Source organism: Eleutherodactylus coqui, chromosome 3 (assembly GCF_035609145.1).
Source record: "Eleutherodactylus coqui strain aEleCoq1 chromosome 3, aEleCoq1.hap1, whole genome shotgun sequence".
NCBI classification, from domain to species: domain Eukaryota; kingdom Metazoa; phylum Chordata; class Amphibia; order Anura; family Eleutherodactylidae; genus Eleutherodactylus; species Eleutherodactylus coqui.
Window position 1 is genome coordinate 76,388,124 of NC_089839.1, and position 27,295 is coordinate 76,415,418.

Genomic DNA, 27,295 nt, shown 5'->3' on the forward strand with positions numbered 1-27,295 from the left:
CCGCTGTGCTGCCACACCGCGCGACACCGACTGCTGGCGACATGCTGCTGCTAACACATCTTGATTGCGAGACAGAGGAGGAGGAGGAGGGTGCTTTAGTGGAGGAAGCATACACCTCCGCAGATACCAGCACCGAGCTGGGGCCCGCAATTCTGGGGGTGGGTAGGACGTGAGCAGTCCCAGGCTCTGACTCTGTCCCAGCCTCCACTAAATTCACCCAATGTGCCGTCAGGGAGATGTAGTGGCCCTGCCCGCCTGTGCTTGTCCACGTGTCCATAGTTAAGTGGACCGTGGCAGTAACCGCGTTGGTGAGGGCGCGCACAATGTTGCGGGAGACGTGGTCGTGCAGGGCTGGGACGGCACATCGGGAAAAGTAGTGGCGACTGGGAACTGAGTAGCGCGGGGCCGCCGCCTCCATGATACTTTTGAAGGACTCCGTTTCCACAACCCTATACGGCAGCATCTCAAGGCTGATGAATTTTGCTATGCGGACGGTTAACGTTTGAGCGTGCGGGTGCGTGGCGGCGTACTTGCGCTTGCGCTCCAACAGTTGCGCAAGCGACGGCTGGACGGTGCGCTGAACTACACTGCTGGATGGGGCCGAGGACAGCGGAGGTGAGGGTGTGGGTGCAGGCCAGGAGACGGTAGTGCCTGTGTCCTGAGAGGGGGGTTGCATCTCAGTGGCAGGTTGGGGCACAGGGGGAGAGGCAGGGGTGCAAACCGGAGGCGCTGAACGGCCTTCGTCCCACCTTGCGGGGTGCTTGGCCATCATATGTCTGCGCATGGTGGTGGTGGTGAGGCTGTTGGTGTTGGCTCCCCGGCTGAGCTTTGCGCAACAAAGGTTGCACACCACTGTTCGTCGGTCGTCAGGCGTCTCTGTGAAAAACTGCCAGACCTTAGAGCACCTCGGCCTCTGCAGGGTGGCATGGCGCGAGGGGGCGCTTTGGGAAACACTTGGTGGATTATTCGGTCTGGCCCTGCCTCTACCCCTGGCCACCGCACTGCCTCTTGCAACCTGCCCTGCTGATGCCCTTGACTCCCCCTCTGAAGACCTGTCCTCCTGAGTAAGCGTTGCACACCAGGTGGGGTCAGTCACCTCATCGTCCTGCTGCTCTTCCTCCGAATCCTCTGTGCGTTGCTCCCTCGGACTTACTGCCCTTACTACTACCTCACTGCAAGACAACTGTGTCTGATCGTCATCGTCCTCCTCACCCACAGAAAGTTGTTGAGACAGTTGGCGGAAGTCCCCAGCCTCTTCCCCCGGACCCCGGGAACTTTCGAATGGTTGGGCATCAGTGACGATAAACTCCTCTGGTGGGAGAGGAACCGCTGCTGCCCAATCTAAGCAGGGGCCCGAGAACAGTTCCTGGGAGTGTTCCCGCTCCTGAGCAGGTGTTATTGTAGTGGAGTGAGGAGGCTGGGAGGAAGGAGGAGCAGCAGACAGAGGATTCGGATTGGCAGCAGTGGACGGCGCAGAACTGCGGGTAGACGATAGGTTGCTCGAAGCACTTTCTGCCATCCAGGACAGGACCTGCTCACACTGCTCATTTTCTAATAACCGTCTCCCGCGTGGACCCATTAATTGGGCGATGAATGTGGGGACGCCAGAAACGTGCCTCTCTCCTAATCGCGCAGCAGTCGGCTGCGACACACCGGGATCAGGAGCTCGGGCTGTGCCCACACACTGACTTGGCCCTCCGCGTCCTCGGCCGCGTCCACGTCCTCTAGGCCTACCCCTACCCCTCAGCATGCTGTATTACCAGTGATTTGATTTCACAGGCAGGAAATAAATTGGCGCAAGACTGCAGGCCAAATATAATTTTTGCCCTTTTTGGAAAACGAAAGGCCCCACTGCCTCTAGTGAATGAATTATCTAAGTTTAATAACTGTGCTGTGTCCCTGCTAATGTGTCACAGAACGTGAAGGTAGCAGAGTTATTATAACTCTTGGAGAGCAGGTATTTTTTTCCCAATTAAGGAAAGCAAATGGCGACGCCAGCAGTAAAGCGTAGCTGGGTGAGTCTGATTTAGCAATGTTGTTCACGCAGCTCACACGTGTCCACCGCCCTTAGGACGGACAGAGGCTGGACAAATAGATTTGTTTTCAGTTTTTTTCCACCAAAAGGCAGCACTGCGTATATTCAATGAACATGAGAAGTTTAATAACTGTGCTGTGTCCCTGCTTATGTGTCACAGAACGTGAGGGTAGCAGAGTTATTATAACACTTGGAGAGCAGGTATTTTTTTCCCAATTAAGGAAAGCAAATGGCGACGCCAGCAGTAAAGCGTAGCTGGGTGCGTCTGATTTAGCAATGTTGTTCACGCAGCTCACACGTGTCCACCGCCCTTAGGACGGACAGAGGCTGGACAAATAGATTTGTTTTCAGTTTTTTTCCACCAAAAGGCAGCACTGCGTATATTCAATGAACATGAGAAGTTTAATAACTGTGCTGTGTCCCTGCTTATGTGTCACAGAACGTGAGGGTAGCAGAGTTATTATAACTCTTGGAGAGCAGGTATTTTTTTCCCAATTAAGGAAAGCAAATGGCGACGCCAGCAGTAAAGCGTAGCTGGGTGAGTCTGATTTAGCAATGTTGTTCACGCAGCTCACACGTGTCCACCGCCCTTAGGACGGACAGAGGCTGGACAAATAGATTTGTTTTCAGTTTTTTGGCACCAAAAGGCAGCACTGCGTATATTCAATGAATAACAACTGTGTTGTCGCCCTGCCTATACAATTCTTTCCCTGCAGTATCAATGGAGGGTGCAATGGTCTGCAGAGGCGATTTTGAGAAGCAAAAAAAAATGCAGCACAGCTAACAGCAGCCTGGACAGTACTGCACACGGATAAATATGGCCCTAGAAAGGACCGTTGAGGTTCTTGAAGGCTACACTCACTCCTAACACTCTCCCTGCCTATGCAGCACTTCTGTCCCTAATGCCAGGTGCAACGGTCTGCAGAGGCGATTTTGAGAAAAAAAAATTTGCCACTGCTAACAGCAGCCAACACACAGCTATCAGTGGCCCTAATAAGGACCTTTGGGGGGTCTTGAAGCCTACACTAACTACCAATTCTTTCCCTACAGCAGCTCCGGTACAAACAGCACTGTCCCTCATCTAACTCACACCGCATCTGAGGCGAACCGCGGGAGGGGCCGACTTTTATGTTCGGGTGACACCTGATCTTCCCAGCCACTCACAGCAGGGGGGTGGTATAGGGCTTGAACGTCACAGGGGGAAGTTGTAATGCCTTCCCTGTCTTTCAATTGGCCAGAAAAGCGCGCTAACGTCTCAGGGAAGGAAGTGAAAATAACCAGAACACCGCATGGTGTTCGTTACGAATAACGAACATCCCGAACACCCTAATATTCGCACGAATATCAAGCTCGGAAGAACACGTTCGCTCATCTCTAATTAAGATGTACTTTATTCTTTCCTCTTTGTAAGGGGGGACGCTGGAAGGGAGGTGATTTGGGTTCAGGGCAGGTTAAGTTGTATTTGGGATCACATGATTTGGTGTATTTCTTAAGATTTAAATACAAGTATTTGATTGCAGGTGGCCTCACACGATCGTATGGGCAAAAACACACGCATAAGAACAGTGCATTTGCCCCATTTATTATTTAATCAAACAGAGAAAAGATCACTATATAGAAAACACACATTAAAACCATTTTAAAAGGTGTATGCAAAGCACATGTTTGCTTGCATATTACTGTACTTTTTGCTCTTGCAGGGCCATTTCACATGGGCATTGGACACAGCCCTGCCCCAATTTAAAAGGCTATTTAGCCTAATTAGTTCCAAATGTGTCCTTTTTCCTACAGAATTACGCAGTGTATTGCACAATTGCGCGGGTATTGGGTGCGCACCTCACATAGACTTCTATGGGACTTTTGGTGCGCATATGTGCACAAAAATATATCATGGTGGGTTTTTTTTCGTTCGCGCAAAATGCGCACACATAAACGAGTAATAAGAGAGAAATCAATGGGTTCTATTCTCTGCATATCACACGCCCTAAAACACATGTCGATGATTTGTTAAGAGAACATCAAAAGCTCATACTCATCTTCAATTCAGCGATAAAAGAAAACGATGTGATCTTCTGTTTGGCATCCGGTCCATGTGTCTGTTGTAGTCATTATGTGCAACATTAAAGGTAAATTATACTTGATTTTATAGCTGAGAGTTCTAACAGCTTGGAGCACAACAGCTTATAGGAGACCAAATGTACTCATTATGCTTTCCAGACAATAGCTTTTGTTGGTTTTGCTAAATCTTCATTCATCCATCCATCACAAATGAAAGGAGGGAAAAGAGGATAGGACATCAGTTGTTATTGATTAACTCCTAACAGCTTACTAAAAATGTACAACTACTTCTATGAGGGAACCCAAAACCACAATCAGTTCACGTTCACTGGGTTGTAACAGTCATCACAGAAACACTGTAAGGGCTTATTCAGACGGGTGTATACCGGACGCCGTTTTCACGGCCGGCAGATATACGCTACCATCTGAGCTGTCCTTGCCCTCAGCAGCCCTCTGCCTCTCTCCTCCCTTCTGGCTGTTTGCAATGGGACGGGGGAGGGGCAGGGGTGGATCTAAGCTCCCGCCTCCTCGCTGAACCTTGTCCACAGCCAGCAATGGGAGGGGGTGGAAGAGGGCGGAGCTTAACTCCACCTCGTTTCCTCCCCTCCCATTGCAAACAGCCAGAGGGGAGGAGAGAGACGCAGAGAGCCGGTGAGGGGGAGAGAAAGGGGAAGACAGCTCAGATGGTAGCGTATATCATGAAATGGAGGCCAATATACGCTCCTGTGAATAAGCCATTAAGGAAAGTCTCCTACATAGATCATATGGGGCTCATTTCTTGTCATATCAGACACTGCAAGCGCTTCCTGTCGAAATCTAATACGAGGAGGTGCTGATAAGTCTTTGGCTTTGTCTTCTTTTTTGTTTCTATGGTAACGAATGTTACATCACATGAAAGCCTTATGTGTCTAATATATGTTTTCAAAATTTTGTGTTTGCAGCTTATGGCACCAGTGATCTAGGCACGCGGGAAAACAAAATGGCAGAGCCTAAGGCGATATTCACAGCAAATGAGAGAAGAGGAATGATAAAATTCTTGTTTCTGCAAAGAAAGTCCGTGAAGGATATTCATGGTGATATGTCGCAGACATTGGGGGATCAATGCCCTTCATATTCTACAGTTAAGAACTGGGCTGCCAAATTTAAAACGGGCCACTTCAGCACCAATGATGAGGAACGTCCTGGACGACCGAGAGAGGTGGTTGTTCCGGAGGTCATCGGGGCTGTGCACAACCTCATACTGGAGAATCGGCGAATTTCAGCTAAAGGAATAGCAGACATCATGGGGATTTCTCGTGAACATGTTTGTGTCATTATCCATGAACATTTGAACATGAAGAAGCTATATGCAAAGTGGGTCCCCAAATGTTTGACAAGAGATCAGAAAAGCATGCGAGTGAAAACTTCTCGATCCATTTGTCAGCGTTTCCGGACTGATAAGAACTTCCTGGATCGACTGGTCACTATGGATGAGACCTTGATTTATTTGTATGACCCTGAAACCAAGGAGCAGTCAAAATAGTGGAGGCACAGTGGTTCCCCTCGCCCAAAGAAGTTCAGGGTGCAAAAATCAGCCACTAAGATCATGGCGTCTGTGTTCTGGGATAAGGAGGGCGTGCTGCTAGTGGACTACCTTCAAAATGGTTCCACCATCAATGCAAGGTATTTCATTGAACTTTTGGACCAATTGAAGGCAGCTCTGAAGGCCAAAAGATGCGGCAAGCTGTCCAAAGTAATCTTGTTCCTGCAAGACAACGCCTACGCTCACATTGCACAAGTGACCACGGCAAAACTGGTGGTGCTAGGCTTCCAGCTGGTTGACCACCCACCTTATTCACCAGATCTAGCTCCCTCCGACTATCATCTGTTTCCAAACCTTAAGAAACACATCAAGGGTACCAAATTTCACACCATTTCTGATGCCATGGCTGCTACGGATGACTGGTTTGAGGCACAACCGAAATCCTTCTTTTTGCAAGGCTTCCAGAACTTGGAATACTGATGTAAGAAGTGTGCTGACATCAGTGGAGAGTATGTGGAGGAAATGTAAAGTTTCATCTTCCTATCTCGTTTCTTTCTGGGTAAAGCCAAACACTTATCAGCAGCCCCTCGTACAAGCCCTCAACTGTAAATATATTGGAAATGTATACATAGCTGTTTCTTAGTTATTTCACTTTCTGGGAAAATTGATCAAGATTGTCACCCACCTTTCACAGACTCCTGAATGGTCACGCTGTTATTCAGTGATAGGACTGCATTGCTCTATATAGATTAACCATTAAGGGCTCAGTCAAATGAGCGAATCTTTCATGCATTATAGGTGTGGGAAAAAAGCCGCACATCGTGTGTAGAAACAAATCGCATGACCGGGTGCATTGGAACTCACATGTCCTATCTTGTGCAGGTGCAAATTTTTGACGCCTCTAAAAAACAGACATGGGATTGCTTTCATTGGAAAGCGTTGGTTCTAATAAATGCGAATTGCAAACGTGTCTAACATGCGTAAAAAAAAAACATTTGTCCGACTGAGCCCTTAGGGATTTAGGAAATCGGGGTTACAAGCACTATTCAAGCAAGCTCAGATGTGGTTTGGTGAGAGAGAAGTATATATTTTTTAACTGACTTTGGCTTTAAAAAAACTACATAAAAAACTTCATATGTGAATCTAGCCTCATGGTCACCAAATGCCACCAAAATGCCACAAATGAAAATGCAATGGGAAGAACTTATCATCCAGAGAATTTTTTATTATCAAAGTTTTGTTTCCTTCTCCAGTTTAAAATGCAACAAATGTATCAAATATTGCATATTGTTGCAAGGTTGATACATTTATCACATCTTTCAATATATGTAGTCATGTTGTTTGTATACCATCCAGCTACTGGATCAAGATTGTATAGAACCTTTGCGCCTTTTTAATAAGTCAGGTGTTAAAAATGTCTCTAAATCCTGGCTAAGCAGCAAGCCATGCCCCTTTTTTAGACACTTTTGAAAAGTGGAACATCTGTTTTTTGTGTGCAAATCAGTAGTAAATCTGTCTAAATTGATTTGTGCTAAAAAAAAAGGTGCAACTTGTGCCAGAATTCTAATACAACTTCATTAATAAATGCACCCCATTCATCTGGCAAGAAAAAAAAAGCACAAAACAAAAATGCCTTTGCGTCAGCCATACATCTGTATAGGTCCTAACTATATATGCTTCATGCAGTTAGGACGTATATAGACATCCACAGTATATCCTGTGTATGAAGCGGACTTGGGAGCTGAGCCCACTCCGTACATGGAGGGTATCTCACTTTGACATTCAACATCTATTCACAACATCCGTGATTGGAGACAACGCCAATTGTGGCTGTTTATCCTTTAAATGCCACTGTCAATTCTGTTAGCAGCATTTAAATGCCCCCAAACGTCCGAGCTGCAATAAAATTGCAGGGATGCTGTCCAGGTGTCATGGCAGCCTGCGACTTTTTGATGGCCCCCAGGGCTGCCATGATTTTTGCCTATTAAGACTAGCCTGTGACATGTCTTTAATAGGAAGCCTATTATAATACAGTATAAGGCTTAGTCAGACGGGCGTTTTTTCGCGCGATTTGCAGATCGCATGACGGATGCGCATCCGCAAATCGCGTGACCGGTGCCTGAAAATCGCCCGAAAATCTGCTCCTAGCCGCGTTTCATTAGAAACGGGCCGGAGCTGTCCAGCGCATTGCATTCAATGGAGCAATACAGTCGGCTCCATTGAAAGCAATGCGCTGCGGGCGAGTGTGGGATGAATTGTCGGGAAGGGCTTAAATATATAAGCCCTTCCCTGCAGTTCATCCAGAAAAGTGTTAAAATAAAAAATATATATATACTCACCTGCTTCCCGGCAGCCGGAGTTCCGCGCAGCCGGCCTGCAGTGGGTGTGAAGGGGGTGTGAGTCAGACCTGCCCCCTGATTGGCTCAGCGCTGGTTAAACTGTGGATTTTGATGCAGAATTGCAGGCAGATTTTAAGTCCTTTTCAATTCTGCATCACAATTCACAGGTAGCCCGCGAATTTTAATGCAGAATTTACTATGGCTGGCAATGCGTTGTGCGGCCTATTCCATTCCCTGTGAGAGGTCCCTAACAGTTTACTGCAATATAGCAATCTGCAGTCCAGGCTAGTTAAAGGGGTTTTCCAGGGTTAGAAAAACATGGCAGTTGTCTTCCAAAAACAGCGCCACACTTGTCCACAGGGTTGTGTGTGGTATTGCAGCTCAGCTCCGTTGAAGTGAAAGGGAGCTGAGCTGCAATACCAGACCATGGACAAGTGTGGCGCTATGTTGGGTAGAAAGTAGCCATGTTTTTCTAACCCTGGACAACTCCTTTAGCTCATAGAGAGCCTAGAATCGATGCAGTTGTATTAAATGCAATCAATGGTGTCTGGTATTGCAGTTTAGTATTATTCAAGAAAAAGTGACAGAGCTGCAAAATTAGAAGCCTCCTATGGACAAGAAGGGTTCTGGGTAGAGATGAGCGAGTATACTCGCTAAGGGCACTTGCTCGAGAAAGCATTGCCCTTAGCGAGTACCTGCCCGCTCGAGAGGAAAGGTTTGGGTGACGGCGCGGGGGAGCGGTGAGTAGCGGCAGTCAGCAGGTGGCGAGCGGGGGGGAGAGAGGGAGAGAGAGATCTCCCCTCCGTTCCTCCCCGCTCTCCCCCGCAGCTCCCTGCCCGTCGCCGGCACCCGAACCTTTCCTCTCGAGCGGGCAGGTACTCGCTAAGGGCAATGCTCTCTCGAGCAATTGCCCTTAGCAAGTATACTCGCTCATCTCTAGTTCTGGGGGGGAAAAAGTAGGCTATTTTTCTAATATCTGCAGACTCTTTATAAATGGCAACGTGACTTTTCGTCTTGTTTTTTATAATTGTCTGTTCCATATAAAATGAATGAATTAAGTAGAAAAACAACAACATAAATTTAGATTTCAGTTTGCTATAAACTAGTTTTTTAGCTTATAGTTGCAAAACCAACTAGCTGAGCAGCAGGAGATATTTTTCTAGTAACAGAATCTGATATTTTGGCACAATCTGTAGTAAATTACTATATGTTGGCACAGTTAGGATTGTAGTCGATCCAATTACTTAGATATTCTACTCCGGACGCAACTCTGAATGTAAAAAGAAACTTGGAATATACACAGCCCATGTTTATCGAGCTGTAAACGATTGGTAACTGCTGGAATATACATTAATAGTGCAGGTGTAACCTCGTATATTTATCATGCCTTGTTCCTATTTCATAGTAAGCTATTTACACTGTGCGGGTTAGAACAACCAAATAAAGATTAACAATCAAGTTCTGTGGAATTGGTTTAACCATCTAGATACCAAGTCCCGTTTGTCTTCCTGATACTCTATTATTATATAACGCTTGATTTATTAACAAATATATCTCTTACTCTGCTCATTAAGTACACAATTTATCCAACCAAACGGCTTATTCACACGAGTATATATATATATATATATATATATATATATATATATATATATACACCGCCCATCTGATGCATGTGCACCAGCTCGCTGGACGAGACACTCATGGCGGATCTGGAGAGGTGAGTATAGGGTCTCTGGGAGGCACCGGATCTGATTCCGCTGGAAGATTTTGCAGGCGGAATCCAACCCGGGCGTGGGCATGGGGCCTTACTGCAGTGTAAAAGCGCCTGGCCAGCTAAGATAGCTTATATGAGCACATTTTGGGTGAACGCTTTTACGCCAGCCAGAAAAGTTTGCAATGGGAGGGGGCAGGACGCGATGGGAACTTGTTGCCATGAACGCATTTTTACAGCACCGTAAGGGTTTATTCACACAAGAGTAGGCATTTTTACGTGCGCCTGCCAGCGCCATTAAAATGCATGAAGGGGCACACAAAGCTGTCATTTGTGCGCCTGTTCAGACGGCCTGGCTCTGGCGCATATATGCCGAGCCTGGATTGCTGTTGGGTGGGGGGAGATAGTTTAGCTCTGTGAAACAGCCTTCCCCCTTTCTGCCGCCGTGCTGGTTCTCGGCAAGAGAAGAGGGTGGGATGGGACTAGAGCTAGTGTGCTAAGCTCCCACCTACTCTCTACCCCTTGTAGGCTGCCAGCAATGGGATGGAACGAGACGGGGCGGGAGCTTAGTAACTAGCTCCCACCCCATCCCGCCCCCTCCCATTGCAAACAGCCGGCAAGGGGTGGAGAGGAGGAGACACACTGCTAAACATCCTCCCACCTACCTTCTCCGGCAGCTCCCATTGGCTGCCATGGAAGTCTATGGCAGCGGCCAACATATTCCGGTTAGGAAGATAGTTCCTGAACTATCTTTCCTGGCTGGCATAAAAGCGTCCGGCTGAAATGAGCTCATATGAGCTTTTACGACGCGGTAATACTCCCATTTAAACGGATGCATTGTAAACCAATGTATTAGATGGGCAGTGTATATTGGCCGGGCGTGAAAGCTTGGCCGATATACGCTCGTGTGAATAAAGTCTGAATATTTACATACACCACGGACATATGCGGTGCACGCATGTCCTATCTTTTGCACATGCGCGCGTTTGCATGCCTGTAAAACACAGACATGTGAACACATCATAGAAACCGATGGTTCGAAAAAGATGCGCGGTTTTGTGCCTATGTACGCACATAAACATGCACGTCTAAATGAGCCCTAAGGCTGGGTTCACACGGGAATGAAATCCAACGGAAATCTTGCAGAATAACCTCACTGAAAAACCACGAGATTTCTGCGGGATAAGCTCAGCTTCAAAACCCGTGGCCTTTAGCCGCAGATTTTGGAGCGGCTTTGCCGTTGGCATTTCGCTGCAGCTATCTCTCCCCATAGGCTAGGTTCACATGGGGGGGGGGGGGGGGAATTGTTGCGGAATGTCATTGTGTTGGCAAATTATATCAGGCAAAAAAAATTCTGCAAAAACTAAATATATGCACCCATAACAATAAATACATAGGGAAGGTCTCAATTATCAAAACTGACTTTTTTGATGGATTTGCACCTGAGAAATCTGCAGTAGTAGGCAAGTAAGATGAGATTTAGAAAATTTGATCCACGTGCTGCAGAAAGTTCACACACGCCAAATGATGCAGTGGTTCAGGTTTTTAGGTCCGCAGAATGTGAATTTCTGCCTTTAAAAGACTGCAGATCTGTTTTTGATTTTCCTCATTGGCTTCAAAGGGGAAGAAAAAAAAATCCTAATTAAATTTTAATGTTGCGTATTTTGCTCTGAATTACTCTTGGATCCTCAGCAAAATCCACAAGCCAGTTAACTTTATCAAGCAATATACTGATTTTACCTATCCCCTGGCCTATCACTCTCATGGTAAGACTTACCTGGCCCACAGCTGGTCTCGCTTTACTTGCCCCTCCACAGGCTGCAGTGGTCATGTGCATGGGCGTAACTATAGGGGATGCAGTTGCAGCCGGGCCCAGAACCCTTAGGGGGCCCATAAGGCCTCTCTTCTCCATATAGGGATCCCAGTACTATGAATAAACCATTATAGTTTGGGGGCCCTGTTACCGATTTTGCATTGGGGCCCAGAACTAAGCAAGTCTCCCAATAGGAGAGACAACAAAATTGTTTAGTTGAGTATAGATTTTTTTCTTTAACCCTTTATTGCCCCAGGATGTATATGTAGGTCTTTGGTGCTCGGAATTTGTGAGGTGTTTTTGATAGCTAATTCTGGCCTCAACAACTGTAATCGCATTCACGCTGATTGTGGCTGTTAGCCCTTTAAATGGCACTGTTAATTTGACAGCGACATTTAAATCCTGCAATCAACATTCTGGGGTTCCAAATGGCTTCCTACAATGAGATATAGGGTGCCATGCAGGTGTAATGGCAGCTGGGGGCCTTCAGAAGGCATGTATCTTGCCTGTTAAGATGTGCCTTCAGTATGTCTTAATACAATGTCAGCAATATTACCATATAAGTGCAATACTTGAGTATTGCAGTATATAGTATAGGCATTCCAACAATTATAAGTTCATGACCCTTTAGGGGACTTAAAAAAATAACTAAATAAGGGCGCCTACCCACTTGCGTTGCCGATTTTCGGGCGTGAAAAACGCGGCATTTTCGCGCGTTTTTCGCAGCGTTTTTTGCAGCACTCCATTGACAATCATGGGTGCATTAAGAGAAAAATAAGGAGACATATGCAACTGACAGTTCCTATGTGAAAAAACCCCACGAAACGGAAAAAACCCCCCAGATGGACAAGAACACATTCTATACTGATTGCTCTTGAGAAAAAATGCAAAACATCACAGGAAAAAAAATCGCAAGTGGGTAGGCACCCTAAGTGGAATAAAATGTAGTATTGTAAATAAAGGATACTAAGCACTCAGACAAGCGTTTTTGTGCGCGCATGTTAGGTGTATTTGCTAATCGCATCTATTAGAATCAATGCTTTCAAATGAAAGCGATCACATGTCTCTTTTTTAGAAGTGGAAAAAATTTGCACCTACAAAAGATATAATATGTGAGTGCAAATGGACCCGGTCACCCGATTTTTCTGCACGCGCCTATAATGCATGAAAAAGTCTGACTGAGCCATAAAAATGTAAGAGATACCGTTTACCCATATTTATAATAAAAAATCAAAACAATAAAACATATTTGTTACCTATCAAAGTAACTCATTATTTATCCCACATGGTGAAGGTCCTCAGAAAAGAAATATACATCGAAATTACGCTTTTTTAGGCCTCAGTCAGATGGGGGGTTTTATGTGCGCATGTTTTGTGTATTTGCGATCCGCATCTATATAGAATCAATGCTTTTCAATGGTAGCGGTCACATGTCTAATTTATACATGCGCATAAAATTCACACCTACAAAAGATAGAACATATGGGTGGCAATGGGCGTGGTCACATTTTTTTTACGTGCGCAGTGTGATCTTTTTTATGCCAATAAACGCCCGTCTGACTGAGCCCTAAGTCACCCCAACTCTAAGAAGAAATTAAATACAAAACAATGAAAAAGTCAGATGCATTCCAAAATGATACTAATAGAAACTCCAAGATGTCTCACATAAAAAGAGCCCTCAGACAGCTATATCAATGGAAGAAAACAGTTGTAGCATTCAGAAGATGGCAGCAGAATTGTTTTTTTCTCACGGCTATTTTATTTTTCAGAAGTAGTACAGTAGTACAAAAAATATGTAGCATTGGTATTGGTACTGACATGCAGAATAAAGTTATTCTGTCCTTTTTTCCGGAGTGTGTATGTTATAAAAACAAGACACTCCCGCCAAGATGGCGGAATTGCATTTTGAAAAGTTTTCCAGCACATTATATAGCATTTGTGGTAAGAGTTATACCATTGAAAAATACAACCCGTTCCACAAAAAACAAGCCCCCACAGAGCTACATTGAGGCCTTAGTCAGACGGGCGTTTTTGGCCGCGATTTGCGCATGCGCATGCGTCCGGCGATTTTATAAAACCATTGCTTTGCAATGGTATCGGACACATGAGCGCTTTTTATGCGCTCGTCCGATAAATTATAGAACAGAAATCGCAGATCGCACCTATCTGCGATCTGCGATTCCTGTTCTCTTCTCTATATGCGCTCAATGGGGCCGGCGGCAGCAGCGCCGACCCCATTGAGAACATATAGTAGACAAATCATTCTCCTCTGCCACAGCTGTAACAGCTGTGACAGAGAAGAACGATGTTTGCCCATTGAATTCAATGGAGCCGGCAATACAGCCGCTCCATTGAAAGCAATGGGCTGCCGGCGTGCGCGGGGTGAATTGTGGGGAAGGGCTTAAATATATAAGCCCTTCCCTGCAATTCATCCTAAAATGTGTTAAAATAAAAAAAAAATTGTATACTCACCTTTCCGCTGCAGCCGGAGTCCAGCCGCGGCCGCTGTCAGTTCTCCTGAACTGCTTCTCGGCACTATTCAGCCAGCGGGGCTTTAAAATCCCCGCCTGCTGAATAATCTGCCTCTGATTGGTCACAGCCCTGACCAATCAGAGGCAGGTTTCACTCACACACCCATTCATGAATTCATGAATGGGTGAGTGACTGCTTCCTCTCAGCGCTGAGCCAATCAGGGGCAGGTCTGACTCACATCCATTCATGAATTCATGAATGGGTGTGAGTGAGACATGCCTCTGATTGGCTCAGCGCTGAGCCAATCAGGGGGCAGGTCTGACTCACACCCCCTTCACACCCACTGCAGGACGGCCGCGCGGAGCTCCGGCTGCCGGGAGAAGGTGAGTAAATATATATTTTTTATTTTTACACATTTTAGGATGAATTGCAGGGAAGGGCTTATATATTTAAGCCCTTCCTAACAATTCATCCCGGGCTCGCCCGCAGCGCATTGCTTTAAATGGAGCTGGCTCTATTGCCGTCTCCATTGAATGCAATGCGCTGGACAGCTCCGGCCCGTTTCTAATGAAACGCGGCTAGGAGCAGATTTTCGGGCGATTTGTGGGCGACTTGCGCGCACCGGTCACGCGATTTGCGGATGCGCATCCGTCATGCGATCCGCAAATCGCGTGAAAAAACGCCCGTGTGACTAAGGCCTGACAAAGAAATTAAAGAGGCATGATTTTCTTGAAATTGGTGAGAAAAAAACAAAAACGAAAAAAGGGAGGAGGGTCAATTCATTAAAGGGTTAACACTCAGCTTTTCTGCAAAAGAAAAGGCTACCTATAAACTACTACAAAGATATACAAGGACAATCACAAACACCACTTCCCAACATAATGCAGACAAGTAAATTGCTATATGGAGGAGCATTGAACAAATGCAAGATACTAATGGCTGCTCATAAATAAGGCATGCAAAGGGTGCCATGTCCCATTGATATGTGTAGTGCATCATGCAGGCTTACAACGATTTAACGACGCCCCATATGATCCAGCCCAGTGGGTTGCCCTGTGAATGAGCCACACTGGACCGAAATCCTGAGTTCCTCTAGTGTCTAAAGCCAGACTGCTCTTTGCCAAAAAAACAAATACCAATAAGTATGAGTTATTAGTTAATATTTTGGCCAAAATGCATAAGCTCAAAAGCCCACAACAAGGGTCCTCGTTACGCGTCTCTTGCGAGTCTCTATACTAATAAGAGAGATCTGCAACAAAATGCACACGATTCTGTGGATTTTCATGCAGCTTTCTGCAGATCTTCCACAGCAAATCTGTTACGTGTGAACCTTGCTTTGTTGTCATATCAAGTTATGGATTTTTTCCATGAATACCCTACATACAAAATCTTAAATGATGAATTAACTGGGCTTTTTATGAATCAACTACATTAAAGTTATCGTATTATAAATAGATCTCCCTACAATAACAAGACGTATTCTCTAGAAATGACAAACTCACTCCAACAGTACACAGCAAAGTCTCCAACATACTACCAACACAGATGAATCATGTGGCACTATATACTTAGCAGCCAAAAGCAAACATTACACGTTTTCTCATGGGACCGATCCTTGCAGATGCTAAAGCTGTTAAACCTTCCAATTACATCTGAATTTATCTTCATCCCCTCCCGAACAATCCAGTTCAAAACATAGGAAAAATAAGTAAAAATGTTCATTTATATATTTCACAGTTTTGTCAGGTGTTAAACAGTTACAAGAACTTTGTCCCTTGTACAAGTAACTCTGTTAACATAGTATTCAAGGTAAGAAGAGGAAGAATTTGCAATGGACATCTGTTTGACGTATAGCGTACTGAGATTTGGAAGTCTCCTAACAAAACAAACAGTGGTTTCCACATTCCCCAGCAGAGAAGACTGTTTAACCTGCTTGCTGATCTTGTAGGATTTTTCACTTTTTTTGGCCTGGGAGGTATGTCAAAGGGAAAACGACCACTGAGATTTATAACAGTTAATTTATGTCTGTGGCTTTAATACAAGTTCCTGGGGTTGTCCTGCTCGCAGGGGGCAGTATTTTTCTTCCTGTACATTCTTATTGTCAGACTTTATGATAGCATCACATCTTGTGAGATCATTTATGGCTAAACATGTCCAAGTCCAGCCAGGCCATTTATTACAGAGGGACTTCAACACCTCGCGTGAGATCACTTGTTTCTTTTTGAATTCCAAGACCATAGGTGGTGAAATTATCTATTTACATACAACTTTTTAAATTATTATATGTGTAAGTAACTTTTAAGTAGTTACTTATCACTTTAACATTCATTGCATTTACCCCATAAAAAATTACCTCTGCATAAAAGTTCCCATCGATAAAGCTCTTCAGAATGATATTTTTATTTTGTTTTTTTAGCTGTTAGTAAAAAAAATTGTGTGTCAACCAATGTGTTCACATTGCTGCTCACATGAGGCTTCTTAACAAAGTTTTCTAAGCCTTGAGTGACAAATCGCGACAACAGTACTGAATATTTACCAAAAGAAATCCCCCTTCTGTATCCAGAGTTGTCGATCAGTGTTTTCCGAAAGTTGGGTGCCAACTCATGGTGACTGTAGTGGTTGTCACCTAAAGGTGCTCATACACATAAGACAAAGTTCATTTGAAATAGCCTACTTAGGTCATTTTAGGCAATCATTGTCTGAAAAATTATGGTAGCCAATGACGCACTTTTGTCTACTAGAAATGCGATGGGTTAGGTTGGATACCTTTGGCTGTGGTCTACCAAAGCTACAACTGTATGTCATGATTGTCTGAGTCTCGACAATGATTTGCTATTTTGTGCAAGCCTTATGGAGTCAATTTTTCTTTAAAAACTGACTCCCTAATTACCAATTTTCATAATCAGTGTTGATGGTGGGAACATTCATAAAAAAATGATCTTATGGTTGCTTTCTGGCTTATCATTATCTCATCTGTATGACCAGTATAACTAGGGTTACATTTATAGAGGATGCAAAAGTAGTAGTCACACCCAGGTCCTGGTGCCTGAGGGGACCAGAATGTCCCTCTACTGGACCACATAAAAAGACATGTCATGAGTGGGACATTGTAGATTGAGGGAACTGTTCGATTTGTATTGGCTCCAGGAGTTTCAAGTTACAGATATAACTAAGCTGCTTAATTAAATTTAAGAACCTGAGAGAAAAGCGTTTATATTTACAGGTGACTTTTTTGACAGCAGAAATTTATCAAATAATTACACATGGTTGTCTAATTTTGAAAATATCAGCAAAGAATACCAAAACACTCACGTGGAGCAGTAGTTAAATATCGACTTGGGTTTCTTGAAATGTTTCCCTATAAATTCCAAATAATATAGTAAATGCTTGGAATAGCTCATGCTACCAGTAGGGTCTTTTCCTGCCATCAGTGAACTTGTCTTGACCTTGTTTCCACCAGGGCCTATTAAAACTGAGTCATGAGGCAGAAGAGTTACATTCAAGTGTTGCTTAAACATGTGTGGTCTCTAAAAGTAACAGATTTATCAGAAAACTGTTTAACTCAATGAAGACGCAGGACACAATATTTGAAAAGAAATTATATGAATTGGTTTTTGTATTTGTAATTAAAAATAAAATGAATTCAAAAGCTGGTTTTAGGAAATTTATAAAATTTTATGTAGAATGAAACTACACAAGGAACTATAGCTAACTATTACATGTATGATAAGATGGATTGATAGATAGAAGATAGATATATAGAAGCAATTAGTGAGTGGCTGCATTCTCCACACTAATTTGTGTATATATATATATATATATATATATATATATATATATATATATATATAGTTTATAGGGGTTATTCAGTTACCCAAATTATAAACAGATGGGCTTTGAATGTTATAAAATAATAAGCATTGCTTCATGAGTTGTAGCTTTTTTTTCTTCATTTAGGTGACGGGACAACCCTTTGGAGCATATAGATATCCCCATCACTCAAAAAAATAAACAAAACAAATGACTATAATGCCAAATTATATTTGTACACTTCACCCACAGAAAATTGCAATTTAGTGCTCAAATAATATCACCATGTAGTATCCAAATATATGATCATATAGTGCTTACAGAAAACTACCATGCTGCCCTTATAATGCCCTATGGCTCATATTGGCATACAGTATCTAACTAATATGTAGTATCTATTAACAAAATTACTAACGACTACCTATCCGTCTGTGCGTGAGTGGGTTTGTGAGTGACGTATATGCTCCGCCCCTGATAACATGATGGTGACATCATCAAAGATCCATCAACCCCAGTGAGTTACATGCTCCGCCCCTTAAGACATGACGGTGACATCATCATAGGTCCTGTACACACACGGCTGCTGTCCGGCTAGGTGTTCGTTAGTATTCCATAGGAACTGAGGCCACAGGGGGTTTGTAGTCCACCCGTAATTTGCACAAGGATGCAGGACCTTTGATGGCATCACTGTCATGTGATAAGGGGCGGAGCATGTAAGTCATTCCCTCGGGATGAGCGTCACAGTCATGTGATCAGGGGCGAAGCATGACAGTGATGTCATCACAGGTCCTTCATCTCCAGTGCTGTGTTACTTCTGATCCTTGTTCTTTGGAATGAACAATCTATGCACCTCCTCAACTTCAGAAATATGTAGCTGGAACAGAAAGCTAATGGAGGTAGACATTCCTGTTCATTTATTCACGTTTGGGGAAATTTATTAATAATATAATTGATTCTTTTTTTCCTAATGTGTACAAACAAATGATTTAGTATAGAGACCCTAGAGACAATTAGGACCCTTGATGCAGGTTGCGAGCAACTGTAGGCACAACTCTAGATAAAAGACACGAAAACAATTCCAAGACTGCTGCATTGCCTCGGAACTCAAATAGCCCCAGCTGGTAAGAGAATTAAAAGCGGGCAAAGGCAGATTTTGAAGAGTATTGAGCGCATTAGCAGAACATACACTTGGATATCTACAGATGGAATGGACATTTTAGTAAAATATACGTGAATGGATAATGCACTTCTGGAGAAAACAGTTCTATGGGTCATATCATCACTAAGAAACAGCAAAAGTAAATAATCAACCACAGTGGTGGTAATTGGGTGCTCAAGAGTATATATGATGAAAAAAGCTGTTCACTCCAGAAGCACATTGTCCACCAAAGTATATTTTGTCATACTATACATTCTATTTGTGGATGTCCAAGTGTACTTTCATGCAGGCAACATAGTCAATTCTCTCCAGTCTTCACTTTTATATACACTGGCATGCCAAAAGTTATGGGACAGGAACTAATATCATGTATAAAGCCCAGCAAAGTGCAGCAACTCACTGTAGCATGGATTCCACAAGTGGATGGTAGATGTCTGGAGGGATGTTCAGCCATGCCATCTGAACAGCCAACCACATCTCAGTGGTATTTATAGGTGCAGAATCGCAGGTGCAAAAGGACCTTCCCGCCATTTCCTAGCGTTCCAAAACTAGCGTTCCATAACCTGAATCACGTGACTTCTATTCACGTGTAATGGTAGTCCATCCCCCAGTATGATGTCACCTCCACCAGACCAGTGTCGCAGCAGCAGATGTAAGCAGTTTTAATTTGTACATGCTTATAAATGTTTGATAGTTCTTATTTAAGTGTTATATGCTTGAAAAAGGTGTTGTGTAATGCCAAAACGCGCCACAGCAATAAAATAGTATTTCATATAGACCTTCGGTCTATTGCATTCCTAATCCCGGAGCACAGGGATTTTTTCCATTTATGCTGATTGGATCCTCCAGAAGCCCCTGGTTACCCAGAGAGCTGTGTTCCCCAAGACGCCTCTCCAAACGATCTGGATTAAGGATTTAGGATGATGAGCAGTCCCGGACACTAGGTGCAGGTGGATTCCCCGCTTTGTGGGAATTCCACCATGCACCAGGTGAGTGTAATCCACTTGGAATCTATTGCATCTCCTTCCCCACATGTGGTGCTGATACCTGTTTATTAACTTGGGCTTGATGGAATTGTGCAATATCCTGCTGGAATATATCATTGTGGTGGTACATGAAGTCCATGAAAGGCTGAAAATGGCCACCAAGCAATGAAATGTAGCAGGCACCAGTGGAGCCAACCCATGCCATAACAATACAACCCAGTATGAAACCATGACCAGCCTACACAGTCCTTATTGACAACTGGGTTCCATGGCATCACACACAAACCCCACCATCAGTCCAAAGTAATTAGTACAGTGACTCATTGGAGCACACCACATGTTCCCAGCCCTCTAGGGTTTAGATAGCAACCTTACAAGCCTAGATAAGGTGCAGTGTCCAATTTTATGTGCTAGCAGGGGCACTCTAGTGGGTTTTCTGCTCCCATATCCCATGGAAGCTAAAACATGCTTCTGCAGGATATGCTCCTGGGGTCTCTAGCAGTGAATATGGATGTAATTTATTCCAGAGTAATTTATCAAGTCCATACAATGCGGGTGCTGGCTTTTCATTACAGCTGACACATGCCCACAACAGTTGCGATCAGCACTCCCACTGAACGCAGCTGTTAACCCTTTAAATGCTGTTGTCAATTATCACAGTGGTATTTACATGCCCCGATTAGAGCTTGGGGGTCCCAAACAGTCACCCAGCGATGAGATTACAGGTGCCTTCTGAAAAGCCCCCAGGGCTGTCATTGCAAATTCTGCATCAAGCCATGCCTGTTGCATGGCTTGATAGATTACCTGTTAGCTCGTAAGTTCATGACCCCACGGGGACTGAAAACATATGATTAACAGTTTTACATTTTTTTTTATTAAGTATTAATAAAATTTGAAAGTTTTAAACTAAATAAAAAAATTAAAACATATTTGGTATCTCTATATCCAAAAAAGTTATTTACTCCACAAAAAAATAAAACATCAGAAGTGCATTTTTTTAGTCAACCCGTCTCCAAAAAAAAAAAAAGTAACAAAAAGTGGTCGAAAAGTCCTATGTACTCCAAAATGGTAGCAATAGAAAGTACAGGACGACTCGCAAAACATGAACCTTCACACAACTATGTCTATAGAAAAAAAGAAGATTTTTGAGTAGTACAGCATAAAAAAAATATATAAATTTGAAATTGTTATAATTGTACTGACCCATAGGATAAAATTACCATATCATTTTTGCTGCAGTGCGTACACCCTAGAAAAAAGATCGCCCCTAAAGATGGTGGAATTTTTTCATTTTTTCATTTCACACCACTTACAATTTTTTTTTAAAGTTTTTCAGTACATTAAGTGGTACATTACATAGTATCATTGAAAAATACAACTCGTCCCACAAAAGCACACCCACAGGCAGCTATGTTGATGGGTAAATAAAAGAATAATGTTTTTAGTAGAGAGGAAAAGGCGAAAAAATTTTAAAAAAGGTCCGCGATCTTAAACTTTATTTGTATACCTTAAGGGGTTAAATTAGTAGCATTTATGGTATAGCCGTAAAAACCTGTATGCAAAAGGATTGCTGCACAGAGGTCATGGCTTTTACATAAAATCTGTTATATTAGGGCTAACTTTCGCTGCTCCTTTAAGAAAAAAACATGGTAAAAGTGCCTGGATTCGACATGTGGTTTATACCACCCCGCTACCTACTGTAAGGCTTTTATGTTACTAAGGTCTGCTACTGTGATCAACATTATTCATTTTATTAACACACTTGTCAAGAGAACTTGTTTTTATTCCAAACAGGATTCTAATGTGTTTATTTAAGGGATTTTTTAAAGAATTCTTTGAGCCATTTTTCTCTTTCTAAGGATTAGTAACACTTCAAGAAACCAAAGGTCATTTTGTCATTCTGTATTATCATATTACATTCCGCCCAAAGAAAAGCATCACCTTAAATGCAAGTGCTTTTTTTTAAGACGGTGTTACCAGATGTCCTTCCTTGGTGATTTTGTCTTAGTTGTATTTTAATATAGAGGCTAAATATATTTAGAAATTCCCAGTTATAGAAGGCGCACCAGAAATCAAATTTACACTGGCTATGACTGTAGATTTGTGTCATAATATAGTCCAGTTTTTGGCATAATTATAACAAATATGTATGCTGTGATAAGCCACACCTGTCCCACTAAGTTATGCCCACTTTTTAAAAATTGGTGAGCATGGGGTTTAATTGAAAATTAGCATCCTTTAAAAATGTGTCACTCTTTTACGACCGGAAAATGCCATAAATGCATTGATCAATTAGGGCTAATCAATACTAAATATGGCAGCTGGGCTCATTTTTCAATCCAGGCGTTACTCAGACACCTCTGCACTATGCCAGTCACTGCATTGGCTGCCCATCCACTGCGGAACTAAATTTAAACTCCTCATCCTCATCCACAAATCTCTCCATGATGCCACACTAACGTACATCGCCTCCCTCCTGTCCGTATACCACCCAGCCCTCACACTGCGATCCGCTAACACACTCAAACTAAACAGCCCTCTAATACGAACCTCACATGCTCGCCCACAGGACTTCACCAGAGCAGTACCCATCCTCTGGAACGCTCTACCCCAAGGCATCCGGAAAATTCCTGATGCACGAAATTTTAGATGCACCTTAAAAACTCACCTCTTCAGGGAGGCATACCAAATCTCCTGCCCTAGTCCCCCTGTCCCTCCCTAGGGCTCCCCACACCTTCAACCTTGTGTATCACATACGACTTGTACCCCTTCACCTCCTTACCGCCCCCATCCCGTTTACTTCCTAATAATTGATCTCCACATGTAATTCCCGTACTGCCTGTGTTCCCCCATGCCTCATTCCCCACTCTCCCCCCCCCCCCATTTGTACCTCCTGTCTCCCCCTACACCGTTTGTTTCAAACTGATTGTATATCACATGTAATTGTTGTATTGTCTGTGTTTCTCCCATGCTTGAAAGCGCTGCGGAATAAGTTGGAGCTATAAAATAAAGATTATTATTATTATTTGCATATATGATTTGGCATGTATTATTTCAGTCCTAAGAACATCTATGGGGTATAGCATCAGACTTGGGCTTCTTGGACATACCACAAGAATTGATTCTGAGAGTCCATCCTTCAACTACACAAAAACATGTCTACTTTTAATTGCATAGTATTTTTTTATTATAATCTTAAAAGCAGGTCATAAGCTCAAATAAGAAATAGCCAAGTGATTGGATCTAAAGTCTGAAAAATGGATTCTGATGGACTTCTTGGATCCATTACTTTTTCAGACCCTGGGCCCATCAGTGGATCATCTTACACTCTGGTAAGATGTGCCTGTTTTTCAGTTATTACAAGCATATGTCCCTTCAGGCATCGTAATGTTCACAGCTATTTTATAGATCTTAGTTGTACTTATTCTTAATACAACACTCATAAAAAACTACGGGCCCATAATATACTTGAGTCATATAGAGCTTTCAGATCATATCATATGGTACAGTATGTACATTACATGGCATATGGCGGCTCAGGCAGTGCCTAAGGCTCCATAATGAGTAATCATAGAGACTTTGTCATGTGTGCGATAGCTAATGTACATATATTCTTGTGTTCTAAAAATGTATTGAAAATGGTAAAACATTGAAATTTGTACATACAATGCATTTGGAAAGTCTTCAGACCCTTGCACTTTTTTACATTTTGTTATGTTGTGGCCTTGTGCAAATATTTTTTAAAAATTAAGTTTTCCGCATCATTCTGCACTCAATACTCCAAATTGAAATCGTGAAAACAGAATGTTAGAAGTCTTTTTAAAAATTAAAAACTAACATTTTGCAGTAATGCAAGTATTCACACCCTGTACTCAGTACTTAGTTGAAGCACCCTTGACAGCAATTACAGTCTCCAGTATTCTTGGGTATGATACCACAAAGTTTTCAATCTTGGATTTGGAGATTTTCTGCTATTCTTCTCTGTAGATCCTCTCAAGCTCTTTCAGGCTGGAGGGAGACTTTCTGTGGACAGCCATTTTCAGATCTTTCCAGAGGTGTTCAATGAGATTCAAGTCAGGGCTCTTGCTTGGCTACTCAAGGACATTCACAGAGTTGTCACTAAGCCACTCCTGTGTTGTCATGGCTATATGCTTAGGGTCATTGTCTTTTAGGAAGGTGAGCCTTCTGCTAATGTGATGTCCCTTGTGCTTTGCATCAGGTTTTCATTAAGAATATCTCTATACTTTGTTCCATTCAGCTTCCTATCAACCCTGACAGTCTCCCTGTTTCAGGTGTGAAAAAAAAAACAGCATAATGCTGCCACCACCATGCTTCACTGGAAGGATGGTATTGGGCAGGTGATGAGCAGTGTCTGGCTTTCTCCAGATATATAATGTTTAGAACTGAGGCTGAAAAGTTAAATCTTGGCTTCATCAGACCAGGGAATCTTGTTGCTCACAGTTTGAGAGTCCTTTAGGTGCTTTTTGCAAAGTCCAGGTGGGCTTTCATGTATCTTTTACTAAGGAAAGGCTTCCTTCTAAACACTCTGCCATAAAGCCCAGATTGGTGGATGGTTGACCTGCTGAACGTTTCTAACATTTACACACAGGATTTTTGGAACTCAGCTAAGAGTGACCATTGGGTTCTGATCACATCTTTTACCCAAGGCCTTCAACCCTGATTACTTAGTTTGGTGGGTCGGCCAGCTTTAGGAAGAGTCCTGGTTGTTTCAATTTTCTTCCACTTAAGAACTATGAAGGCCACTGTGCTCTCGGGAACCTTTCAGTGCAAGAACATTTTTTATACTCTTCTCTAGATCTGTGCCTGCAGACAATCCTGTCTCTGAGCTCTGCAGGCAGTTCTTTTCTCTTCATGGTTTGGTTTTGGCTATGATGTGCATTATGAGCAGTGAAAACTTTATCAATGTGTCTTTTGAAATTATGTCTAATAAACTGAATTTACCACAGATGGATTCCAATCAAGATGTAGAAACACCTCAAAGATTATTAACCCTTTCCAATCCACTGTCTGACCTCTGAAGACATTATAATTTAAAACTGTACAGCTCCAATGTTGGAAGCATCCGTCGGGGTTCTCTTACTGTATATTGCCAGCCTCTCTGCTGTCCAAGCCTATCGATCATGTCAATGTGCAGTACTGGCTTTACAGCATAAAGTGCTGTTGTATAACGGCAGAAAAAGAGTAAGCCCCCTAGGAAAACCAGGATACAAATTGGATTGGAAAGGATTAAGAGAAATGCGAGGCCCCCAGAGCTAAATTTCAAGTGTTATACCAAAGGGCGTGAATACTTATATAAATGCAAAATGTTAATTTTTCATTTAAAAACCAAATTACAAAGTTTCTAACATTCTGATTTCACATTGTCATTATAAAGCAGAATGATCGGAGAAAACTAGAATTTTACTTAATTTGCAGTCATATCATAATAAAATGCAAAAAAGGGAGTCTGAAGACTTTCTAAATACAGTGTATGGAAGGGCAAGGACTAGATGTATTATTTGAGCCTGACAATAATTTCTTACGTGATTAAAATGATGGAAAAATGTCAAGCAGTCGCCTGGTATCTTGAATGTGAGGTAAGAGATACTGCACCTATATAGATGCATGCAATATTAGGCCTTTATAGACATTATCAGCTTTGTGTTCACCCTGTATTCTACACTGTGTCTTCTGGTCTGTTTTTCCTCTTCCACTTTTTATTCCTTCTCCTGCTGACCTTTTATTATCATAAACAGAATAAACTTATGAATGGGGGATTAATCTCAAACAGAACACTACACAATAATCGTTGAGTATGAGGCTCTTTAATAAATCATACATTGAGGATTTTTTAGTTTTCTCTACATCACATATATTCTGCACATCACCGAGACTTAAACCCAGCATGACCAGGAAAATTAATATATTTTTTACTACTTATCTTGATATTTAAAATTAATGCCAATTAGATCTTCCTACTGACATTAATTCCAGGGCTGCATCTTATGCCTTGCATTATTCAACCTGTATGCCGAGGTGAACCTGAGGCAGAGCAATTTAGACAAATCTAACATCAGAGTCAAGATTGGTGGAAGAAACATCAACAATCACAGATCTGCAGATGATACAACCCTACTGGCAGAAAGTCAGGAAGATCTGGAACAACTGATACTAAATGTTAACGAAGGAAGTGAAAAAGACAGCCTATACTTGTTTATCAAGAAAATTAAGATCATGACAACAGCCGGTAACTGTACAGGAAAAATCACAATCAACAAAGTAGAAACTTCTATAAATTCTTTGGATTACCAAGACCATGAAGAAAACAATCCTAGACCTTTTAGAGTCTTTCATACTTTGGCCACATAATGCGAGCTAATTCATTAGTACCATCAATTATGCTTGGAGTGGTCAGTGGCAAAAGAAGTCCTGGCCACCAAAGAACCCACTGGCTTCATACTATCAAAGCCGACACCAACATGCAGATGATCGACCTGAAAGAAGTCATACAAAACAGAACCGCGTGGAGAGGGCTGATGTAGACAGATATATCTTCTTGTCATCTTTCACCCCCGATTTCTTTTCTTCTTCCTCCCTTTTTTCTATGTTTATTGTTGCCCTCTTTAGGGATAGTCTTGTTATATTTACAAAAAGTTTAATAAAAGCCCTTATAAAAAAAAATGATGGAATCGTGGTATACAGTCAATTTTATAATTCTTCTAATCCACTTTCATAGTCTCTTCTGTTACAAGAAGAGTCTACGAACGTGGATTAAAAGACTAATGTACTGAATAATTTCCTGATCTACTTATTAAAGATAATAGAAGAATGAAAACTTTTAATGAACCGTGTTCTATGTTTGTTTGGAGTGTGTAATCTGGCAGTTTTTGTGCAAAAGCCTAAATAAACAGAAGCCATTCAGTATTAGCCAGTATAATATTATTTCTCATAGTGTTAAGATTGATATAAACATTAGAATACATATAATACGACAATTATATTATAAAGCAATATACATTAAATAAAAGTTTCAGTTCCCTAAAAGGTTATTTCCTCTGGTTTGAGCTGTAATATCTTGAGATACTTTTGTCTTTTCCCACATTGGACAAATGCTTCTTCTGTAAAACAAACATTTTAAATTGCATTTAATGATTATTCATCTATTTAGAGTTGAGCTGTTTGCAGAAATACTTGGGAAACTGCTCAATTACAGATATTATCTATTGAAATAATATCCATTAGTTACTTGCTGCGATCATGACAGTACAAATTGTTAAAAAGCAAACTGTACCACTTATAATAAGTGCCGAATAAACAGCGCATAGATTTTGTTATACATTTTAAAGCAGACATTTCGAGTGACTTTCATATCAATCAATTTAATAAT